At 34.0% G+C, this 10841-nt stretch overlaps 1 long non-coding RNA gene across 1 annotated transcript; it reads left to right on the forward strand.

Moving 5' to 3' along the window:
* Positions 1-9130: 9130 nt before the first annotated feature.
* Positions 9131-10510, forward strand: LOC136273371 (uncharacterized). The gene is made up of 4 exons (XR_010711563.1): positions 9131-9204; positions 9725-9886; positions 10196-10278; positions 10446-10510. It is a non-coding gene; the product is annotated as an uncharacterized lncRNA (long non-coding RNA).
* Positions 10511-10841: the final 331 nt, after the last annotated feature.

A 10841-nucleotide genomic window follows, 5' to 3' on the forward strand; every position in this document is an offset into this window, starting at 1 on the left:
TTGCAAAGGGAGATAATTAGGAATTTATGAAAATTTTCGAGAAATTTTCAAAAATCTTCTTCTCATGAACTATAAGACCAGGAAAGCTGAAACTTGTGTGGAAGCATCCTCAGGTAGTGTAAATTCTAATTTGTGAAAATCATGACCCTCGAGGGTAGGGTGGGGCCACAATGGGGGGTCAAAGTTTTACATAGGAATATATAGAGTAAATCTTTAAAAATCTTCTTCTCATGAACCATAAGACCAGGAAAGCTGAAACTTGTGTGGAAGCATCCTCAGGTAGTGTAAATTCTAATTTGTGAAAATCATGACCCCGGAGGGTAGGGTGGGGCCACAATGGGGGGGTCGAAATTTAACATAGGAATATATAGGGTAAATCTTTAAAAATCTTCTTCTCATGAACCATAAGACCAGGAAAGCTGAAACTTGTGTGGAAGCATCCTCAGGTAGTGTAAATTCTAATTTGTGAAAATCATGACCCCCGGGGGTAGGGTGGGGCCACAATGGGGGGTCAAAGTTTTACATAGGAATATATAGAGTAAATCTTTAAAAATCTTCTTCTCATGAACCATAAGACCAGGAAAGCTGAAACTTGTGTGGAAGCATCCTCAGGTAGTGTAAATTCTAATTTGTGAAAATCAGGACCCCCGGGGGTAGGGTGGGGCCACAATTGGGGGTCGAAATTTAACATAGGAATATATAGAGTAAATCTTTAAAAATCTTCTTCTCATGAACCATAAGACCAGGAAAGCTGAAACTTGTGTGGAAGCATCCTCAGGTAGTGTAAATTCACAGTTGTGAAAATCATAACCCCCGGGGGTAGGGTTGGGCCACAATGGGGTGTCGAAGTTTAACATAGGAATATATAAAGTAAATCTTTAAAAATCTTCCTTTCAGAAACTAATCAGCCAGGAAAGCTGAAACTTGTGTGGAAGCATCCTCAGGTAGTGTAAATTCATAGTTGTGAAATTCATGATCCCCAAGGGTAGGGTGGGGCCACAATGAGGTGTCGAAGTTTTATTACATAGGAATATATAGAGTAAATCTTTAAAAATCTTCTTCCCAGAAACTAATCAGCCAGGAAAGCTGACACTTGTGTGGAAGCATCCTCAGGTAGTGTAGATTCAAAGTTGTGAAAAACATGACCCCCGGGGGTAGGGTGGGGCCACAATGGGGGATCGAAGTTTTACATAGGAATATATAGAGGAAATCTTTAAAAATCTTCTTCTCAGAAACTAATCAGCCAGGAAAGCTGACACTTGTGTGGAAGCATCATCAGGTAGTGTAGATTCATAGTTGTGAAAATCATGACCCCCGGGGGTAGGGTGGGGCCACAATGGAAGGTCAAAGTTTTACATAGGAATATATATGGTAAATCTTTAAAAATCTTCTTCTCAGAAACTAATCAGCTAGGAAAGCTTAAACTTGTGTGGAATCTTCTCAGGTAGTGTAAATTCAAAGTTGTGAAAATCATGATCCCCAGGGGTAGGGTGGGGCCACAATGGGGGTTCAAAGTTTAACAAAGGAATATATATGGTAAATCTTTAAAAATCTTCTTCTCAGAAACTAATCAGCCAGATGATTCTTTATAATTGTTAAGACTTTGGCCCCAGGACAATTCTTTGGCCTCACAAGAAGGTTCAGAGTTTATGTACGTTTATATCCCATAAATAAACAATTGTTAAGGATCTTTTTGAGAACTGCAATACTCAACATATGATATGACTATAAAATCGGCCTGTTAGAAAAGGGACTAATGATTATAAACATAAGAATATCCAGGGGAAAATGGATTTTATTTATACAGGATCAACATGTATTGTTGTACATTGTCCAGATAGTTTGTATTATGACTCCATTAAGCTGATTTTATCATACCTATTGTTCCTCAGGTGAGCGATGTGGCCCATGGGCCTCTTGTTAATATATTTTTTGGACATGAGTTATTATTTGAAAGAAATAATAAAATATTTTAGCTTAAAAATTTACGTAAACAATAGAATGTCTTCTTTGGTGACCCGCGATATGGGGTTGTGTAGATTTTTTCTGCAATGATGCTACCTTCATAACCCGCATGGATCAAAGAAAGCAATTTATTGTTTATATTAACACCTTTCTTTTAGCTGATTGATAAAATGATTTTCAAAAGTAAAATTCACTAAATTACTGTTAATGTACGTAAGTACGTTTGCTAAAAGAAACACCCAAATCGTCTCCGGTGAGACTTTGAGTCTGACATCGTCATGATTATTTCGTGCAGTCCGTGATTTTTCCTAGGTCGCAGTAGGTTTGGACCAATCGATAAACAGGGCAAGTCGATCTGTCATGTCGGTTTCTTGTCAGTTTCAGTCGCTGTAGATTTCGACCAATCGATAAACGAAGCGTGTAGATTTCAGTCTGGCTGTTTCTATAGAGCTATGAATTAACGATAAGTTTTCGTAAGAAATAGATGGAATAATACTTGGTATATGTAAACATTTGTTTTTATTACCTTATCAAAGGGATTGTGTTGTTTTATTACAAATTAAATATTTGCGTCTATTTTGAACTGCCGGTCAATAGACTGCGATCTATTAGACCGCCGGTCAATAGACTGCGATCTATTGGACCGCCGGTCAATAAACTGCGATCTATTGGACCGGCGACTGCGATCTATTGGACTGCCGGTCAATAGACTGCGATCTATTGGACCGGCAACGTATTTCAGAACGCGGGTATGTTAATGTTACATCCTTTCGATAGTTCTCAGGGAATGTATATTCCTTTACATAGACGCTGTTTTTTGTACTTGGTGAAACCAAATTCAATGTTATCAAAATGGAGTAATGGAATAATCAACAGTTTTAAAGCTTTATATAAGGTAAAAGACTATTTAGAATCTAACGGGTTGAAGACTCCCCCTTCTTTGTGTAAACTAATATTAAGGGGGCTGGGGGGGGGGGGGTGGCTGTTATTTTAGAAAATATTGATCTCCTTTAAAAGAAGAGCTCCATATAAAGATAATGGGAAATGATAAAATTTTATATTAAAATATATGAAATTTTTCTTTATCAAGTAGTGGTTGATAGCTTCAGAAATCGCATATAAAATTTTCAAATAAATCTGATGGATTTATATATTTTATTATATTTTGACCCCCCCCCCCCCCCCCAGCCTCCTTAAATTGAGATGTTGTCATGCATGCAACAGGTTTTGTGCATGTAAAAGATGGGGGGAAAAATCTGAGTATATTGCATAATGGCACGAAAACCTGCAATATGCAAATTGTAAACCCGAAAACTAAAAAAAGGAATTAGGTAATAAAACAATTATTTAATGCTTGAACAGTCAATAGACCAGAATTTTTTCCTTTGGTGCAGGGAACAGCTCAGTATGATCTATTGATTTTGGCTACAAGAAATAATAATTTTATCATTTAAGGTATTCGATGTATAACGACCACATTTTGTACCTAAGAAATGAATGGTCCGATATTCCTAATCATGGTATCATTTTGAAGGTGTTATCAAATGAAAATACTCCACCAAAGGAATTTTCAAAATATTTATTATGGGCCAACTAATTACACCTTGAATTTTGTATTGAAGTCTATGGGCAACGTATGTTTTAATGCGATATTGTAAAAAGTAACTTAAAATTTGTAAAATTCTCTTGGTTAATACATGCATAAACTTTCTCTTTATTAAAATATGAATTAAAATGAATCATTTACCGCAGATATTCTGACGAAATTAAAATTTTCTTTTAATCCTCGCATGCTCGTTCCTTTTTTCACTGGATGTCCGACGAACAAGAAATTATATTGATAGGCCTTTGATATGTCTTTAAAATGGCCACGACCTTCTAGTTTTCTTAAACATGTTTTAACAATTACAAAATCATATCAATGGGTCGATGAGACTTCATGATACATATTATCACAAATAATGGTACTTTATCCGTATTTGTTTAACCCCGCCCAGGAGAGAAGTCAACTCGACTTTGGTAATGCATTTTAACGTTTTACACGTGTCTGTTAAAAGTGGTTAAAAGATATACTTCTTTTTAAAGGTTTCATTATTACATGGGCAATATTTTTTAGTCTGAAGGTTGACCTCATTTACAAGTTGTATATCTTTGAGTTGTCGCGTCGTTTGGCGAGTTTCACTTTCCATCAGTTGACATGCCGATAAATACCGCTGTACCTATTGAATAACTTAAGTTTGTTCGGAACGCTGCCAACTAGATGATATTTTAAGTTTCAACCAATATATAGTTTTATATTCCAATAGTTTCAAAACTTGAGTTCTTTATAAAGATATTTTCTCTTCAAAATAGTCTTTTTAATAAATAATTTGTCGTTCGATGTCAAAATCTAATGGATCTTTGAAAAAGCAATAACATAAAGTTTTTAAATTCCAAGGTATGTAATTTCATGATATTACATTTTAATGACTGTAATTACATAATAAAATCGTAAAAATAAAAATTACTATAGCCCAACTAATTAACAAATTGTGTTGTAGACAGTTTCATATTTATCGGCTCACGGTTAACCAAAAAAAATAAAAAATACGAACCGTAAATCATAGTAATTAATTAAACGACGTTAATTTATATTCTACTACAGTTATTGCCGAGATCAAAGAGATGCCGCGGACATTATTCTCCAATATACCACGAACAGACCAGAAATTTGTCTCGCACTGATCATGGAAGTACAACTTTAAACCGTAAAAAGTTTTAAAACCATGTCAATTTCACGTGTTAGTTCCAGTCAAAACAATGTGTAATGCCTCAAATTTTTATTTTTAAGAGATCAATACAGCTGTTCCTAGGACCTCCCTAGCACATTTTCACAGCGTGTTTTTACATAAAATATATAACGTGTAGTAGTAATAATCGTATTAAATTGCTCTTAAAATAGTAGGAATGTGATTCAAAGATATTTTATAAATAAGTGAAGAGTATTAAAATCCTAACAAAAAGTCTGTCGTCTGCATGTGATTCCTTTGATCGACATATCGATTTTGTACTATATAACCCATAATACAAATGACGCCAAATCGAGGCGCCAGCGGAGTTTGCTTATTAATATTTTAAATATATAATCGTACGATGGCTTAAAATTATATAAATATAAGTAATAAGGAATCATTCTTTGAGTATTATGAGGTGATAATTTCGGTCGGGGTGTGATCAAATCCAATTTCGGGCTTTATAGTAGATTTGATCACACCCCGACCGAAATTATCATCTCATAATATTCAAAGAATGATTCCTTATTACTTATATTTATATAATTTTAAGCCATCGTACGATTATATATTTAAAATATTAATAAGCAAACTCCGCTGGCGCCTCGATTTGGCGTCATTTGTATTATGGGTTATATAGTACAAAATCGATATGTAGTGTTATCACAGGCAAAGACACTGGAAAATGTAAATATACACATGTAAACATTACTAACAAAACCGTTGGGGTTACACGGAACAGCCGTCAAAATGACCTAAATCGTCTCTCTATAGGTGAAACAATCTGTAGAAATTCTGGGCTGTTAGTAGAATAGAAATAAAGTTCTTGTTTTCGTGAATGTTGCAGGATAACCTCCTCGGTCTCGAAATGTTGTTTGAAATAAAAAAGCCTCGACTAACGCCTCGGCTTTTATATTTCAAAACAACATTTCTCGACCTCGGAGGTTATTCTGCAACATTCACGAAAACTGGTACTTTATTTCTTAAATTCACATCTGTAAACCATAATTTATTAACGCGATAATCTATGTTTCAGAAGTGTGAACTATAATTAACACTAAACAAAAACCATTTGCGGTTGCAGATTATAGTTTATCTGATAAATACGGTTTCACGATTTGTAAACTACGTTTTGTTTCAAAAATTTATGCTTAACATCTTTAAACAATAGTTGCCAAATGTAAATTACATTTGCAGATATGTATTTACATCTACCGAATATGATCCCCTCTATTTCTTACAGAAAATTATTATTAATTCATAGCTCTATAGAAACTGGCAGGACTGAAATCTACACGTCCCGTTTATCGATTGGTCGAAACCTACAGGGATCTACTTTAAGATAAATTATGATGCCAGACTCAAATTCTCTAAGAAAACGATTTGGTTGTTTCTTTAAGGTAACGTACTGATGTAAATTAACAGTTATTTAGTTAATTTAACTTACTTTTTACAATTAATTTGCTGAAGAAAGATGTAAACAACAACAATAAAATGCTTTCTTTGATGAATCATGCGGGTTGTGAAGGAAGCGAATATAGCAGGAAAAATAGCATAACCAGGGTTATGTATTTTTTATCTACAATGTCGCCACCTTCATATTCCACATTGATCACCATGCAAAGCATTTAAATATCATCAAAATCTATCGTCAACATTGTATATATACATTTTCCAGTGCCTTTGCCTATGATAACACTACGTATCGATTTTGTAGTATATAACCCATAACTACAAATGAAGCCAAACTGAGGAGCCAGCGGGGTTTGCTTAATTATATTTAAATATTTAATCGTACGATCGTTTAAAATTATATAAGTAATAAGGAATCGGGCTTTATCGGTTTTGATCACGCCCCGACCAAAATTATCACTTCACAATACTCAAAGAATGATTCCTTATTTAATTACAGACAGATAAACTTAAAAATTAACATTTGTAAACTATAGTTTACAACCGTTAAATATTGTTTTACAGATGAAAAGCATGTTAAACGAATCGTTATTATATAAATTTTACTATTAGTATCGATAAACTTTAGCAACTGTAAAACTATAATGTTAAGCTCAGTTTTTTTTAATATGGCCTGTCATAAATTACAGTGGATTTCAGGTTTTAGAGTATTTTTTATGTACGTATTGAATACATGAAGATATCTAAAAGACAAAAATACAGTACATGTTCATCTTCTTTCTATGGTACAAGTATTTTCCTTCTTTTACTAAAGTTTTCAAATTGCTTGAGTATAAATTTACCACAATTGGAAACAGACTTAAATTTATAAAAGGACCCCCGTTAACAATGTCATAATAAATTGACCCTACACTAGCAAATAGGGAAATCATTTGGATTAAAATGTAACAACCGAGTGCCTAAGACGTACTGTACCACTGACTGCATGCTCTTCTGTGCTTATGTGTTTATATTTACATTTTCAACTGTCTTTGTCTGTGATAACATTACAAATCAATTTTGAACCCTAAAACCGAATAACATCAAAAAATATGAGTGACACAAAATGGGCGTGTCTTATAGCAAAACCGAAAAACGGTATTGGCTGCACGGCGCGCGTAGTAATACATTGCATGTGCTAAATAAAAAAAGTAGTGGTTTTGAAATGTTTTCTTTTCGCACACAAAATGAATGAAAATTAAAATGAGCATGTAAAGGTTACCATTTAAAATAAAATTTATAGAAAATATCTTAATATGCAATTTAAATATTTTATATAAACGGCTCGTCTGCTGATGAATAGATTTCTTATAATGATCGTCTGCTGATCACTTCATTTTTTATTTCGATCGAATGCAGCCACCATGAACGACGGATACCTGTTCAAAAAAATACCATGAAAGCAATCAGAGCCGCCATAAACTGGCATTTAGGCCTATCCGACATCGGTCGAAATATAGACATTGTAAACGATAAAGCATTCAAAACTGCAAATAAAAGTTTGACCGGTCTCATGAAGCATAGAATGGTCACTGGAACTTCTCGCCCTACAACTCATAAGGAGATCATTCACAAATCAGATTTACAGAAAATTTCTGCTTACCTGGAGAGTGCATATTCTTCTCCAGTCAATCTGCGACTTGCAATGTGGTACATCATCGCGATACATTTTGTGTCTCGTGGTCTTGAATTCCTCATCAGCTTCGGGTAGATTCCTTCGATTTTAAAGTTGACGAAGAAGGCTCCATATATGCTTGTTTGAAGCATGAAACAAAACAAAAAAACTATCAAGGTGGCATTCACAAACTTGAAGCACTGAACGACAAAAGAATGTATGAAACTGGAAACGAAACTTGTCCTGTGAAGATGTTGAAGTTCTTCTTGTCTAAAACGGACCCAAATGCGTCTCATCTTTTCAATAAATGCGTTAAAGATGCCATTTCTTACCCGAAAGATTGCAACATATGGTACACAGCCGATCCCATGAAAAAGCGATCATATGTTAATTTCCTTCCGGATATTTGCAAGGCCGCCGGGTGCAAACGTTACACAGCTCACTGTCTAAGAGCGACAGCAATTCAGGCCATGAACGACGCTGGATTTGAAGCAAGACACATCATGTACTTCTCCGGGCATTGATAACGAAGCTTCCATACGTAGCTATAATCGTGAACTGTCTTCTACCAAAAAAAAAAGTGCGAGTGCAACTTTATCTACAATAACCACCGCAAGTGTCAAAATAAATGATCCATCTGAAGATTCATGTGTAATTTCCGGCCAACAATCACAGAATCTTCAAATCGTTCCCTATAATTCTGAAAATTCCAACTTACCTGTCAAAAATGAACTTAATTGTTCCACCATGTCCGACTCGAGCATTAAATCTGGAGTTTTGAATAACTCCCGCTTTGAGAATTGTTCAGGGGTGTAGATCGACCGCCTTACCGCGCAGGAGGAAAGTACCTTCCGCTATCACGAAATAAACACTCTAGTTATTTACTATTTTGCAACTACACACATTTTTTTTAAAAATCAAATGATATTTGATTTGATATTTTGTTGTATCGACTTAATAAATTTGCAAATTTGACTCTTCAATACATGTCTGTGAGTTTTCATGTACAACACACGTGTGATGCAAGTGTCAAATGACGTATTCCTGGGGCGCCAGTGGGGTTTGCATAATTATACGAATTAAAACAACGGTAAAAATGTTATAATTATTAGATCTTTCATCGTGCACATTAGAAATAATATAAATATAAGTAATAAGGAATCATTCTTTGAATATTATGAGGTGATAATTTCGGTCGGAGCGTGGTCAAATCTATCATAAAGCCCTTCGGGCTTTATTTGATTTGACCACGCCCCGACCGAAATTATCACCTCATAATACTCAAAGAATGATTCCTTATTCCTTATGTAGACCAAGTAAGAAACAGTGTGTTTGGCGGAGATACAAAACATACAAAGTGAAAGGCATTTATTTATAAGGAAGCAATAAAGATTGGACAATGTAACGAACGAGATAAAATAAAAATGTCATCAATTTGATCATTTTTTTTGAGTACTTCCCCACTTTAAACAATATATATAGAACCATATCAACAATCTTGCGTAAAGTTCAATTTTCTTCCAAACTGTAACTATGAATGCGATCTTTTATGAATTCGTATTTGTATTCACTTTTCAACTCACAACTTCTTTTATTGCTCAAAGAAGCAGAAATAGTAAGTAGCTTCTGGCCGATGACATATTTCATTTGTAGGCAATAATTGAGAAATTTAACTTATTAGAACTGAAAATTTGCAGATTTTGAGTCTAATTAACTTAAAATTAACTGGTTATGCTTTATCGGTTTTTCGGTAAATGAAGACAGGCTTTTAAAGTGGCATAGGGTTAAATAGTTAATTATCGGAAGATATGATAGTACAATATATGTAACATTTGCAGCTTAATATCTATACGAGGAATGAATTAACAAATGCCGATTATCGAAACAAAGATCAGACACTTAACTTTTTTTTATTATAAAGCTGATGGTTGTCGCGAAGCAGGGATCTGGACAGTGTACAATAGCCAGTGTTACCAATGTATAAATGATACTGTTTCATGGCAAACAGCAAGATCATCGTGTCAGCAGTTAGGGGCAGATCTTGTAACCATTAATAATGCAGGGACACAGAACTTTACAGAGAGTGTGATATTTTTTATTAGTTAAAGTTTATGCAAAACCGTTGCTTTTCATTAAATTTTTGGTGACAATTCGTAAAGCTACAGTTTCGTACCTGTTAAAACAAAATGGGATAATTCGCTATAAAATCATTTAGTTAACTAGTTTACTTCTGAGATAATTATTTTATTACCCATCCAAATTCAATCAAACACCCCACCAAACCTCGGTTAATAGTAAGGATATTCGATATTTTCATTGAAAATGGATGACAAACAAAATTCAACTGATTTTCCACGCAAAGTTCTGTCACTGTATGGATTTTTAATTACAGATCTTTGCGTCGATGCACCCCATTGGATTGGGCTGAACGATATATCAAATGAAGGCAGCTTTGTCTGGGTTGCAACGTCAATGGTAAGCAAATCTTATTTATCTACATGAAAGAAATCAATTAGGCAATTGATTTATCGATTGCTGAGAACAGAAAAATGTGTGGATTTTATAGAATTGAATTGATGTAGGAAAAAATTATATATGCATTTTTTTTTTTAAAACGTAAAACTATTTTAAAATTTTCTTAGCAAGCTACTTATCTGAATTGGAACCCCGGTGAGCCGAATGGGTTAGCGCACGAAAATTGTGTTCAATATTGTGACCAATGTAAGTATATCCAAAAATTCTTCTTCAGATCATACTATATATATATATATATATATATATATATATATATATATATATATATATATATATATATATATATATATATATATCGTTTAAGTTAACACCCTGCTGCTGTTCATCTTGTTTACCTTTTTTCCAATCATTATGCTGGTTCTCACCTGGTATCTTAGTAAAAGGATAAGCCATAACAAGTAAGTTAAAAACTTGTCATTTAATTGTATACAATGGGAGTATGAACTTTGAATTTGTGTGCCTATGATACGACATTTTTACCTTTAAAATATATATTACATAAA

Source organism: Magallana gigas, chromosome 3, assembly GCF_963853765.1.
Source record: "Magallana gigas chromosome 3, xbMagGiga1.1, whole genome shotgun sequence".
In the NCBI taxonomy this organism is placed as follows: domain Eukaryota; kingdom Metazoa; phylum Mollusca; class Bivalvia; order Ostreida; family Ostreidae; genus Magallana; species Magallana gigas.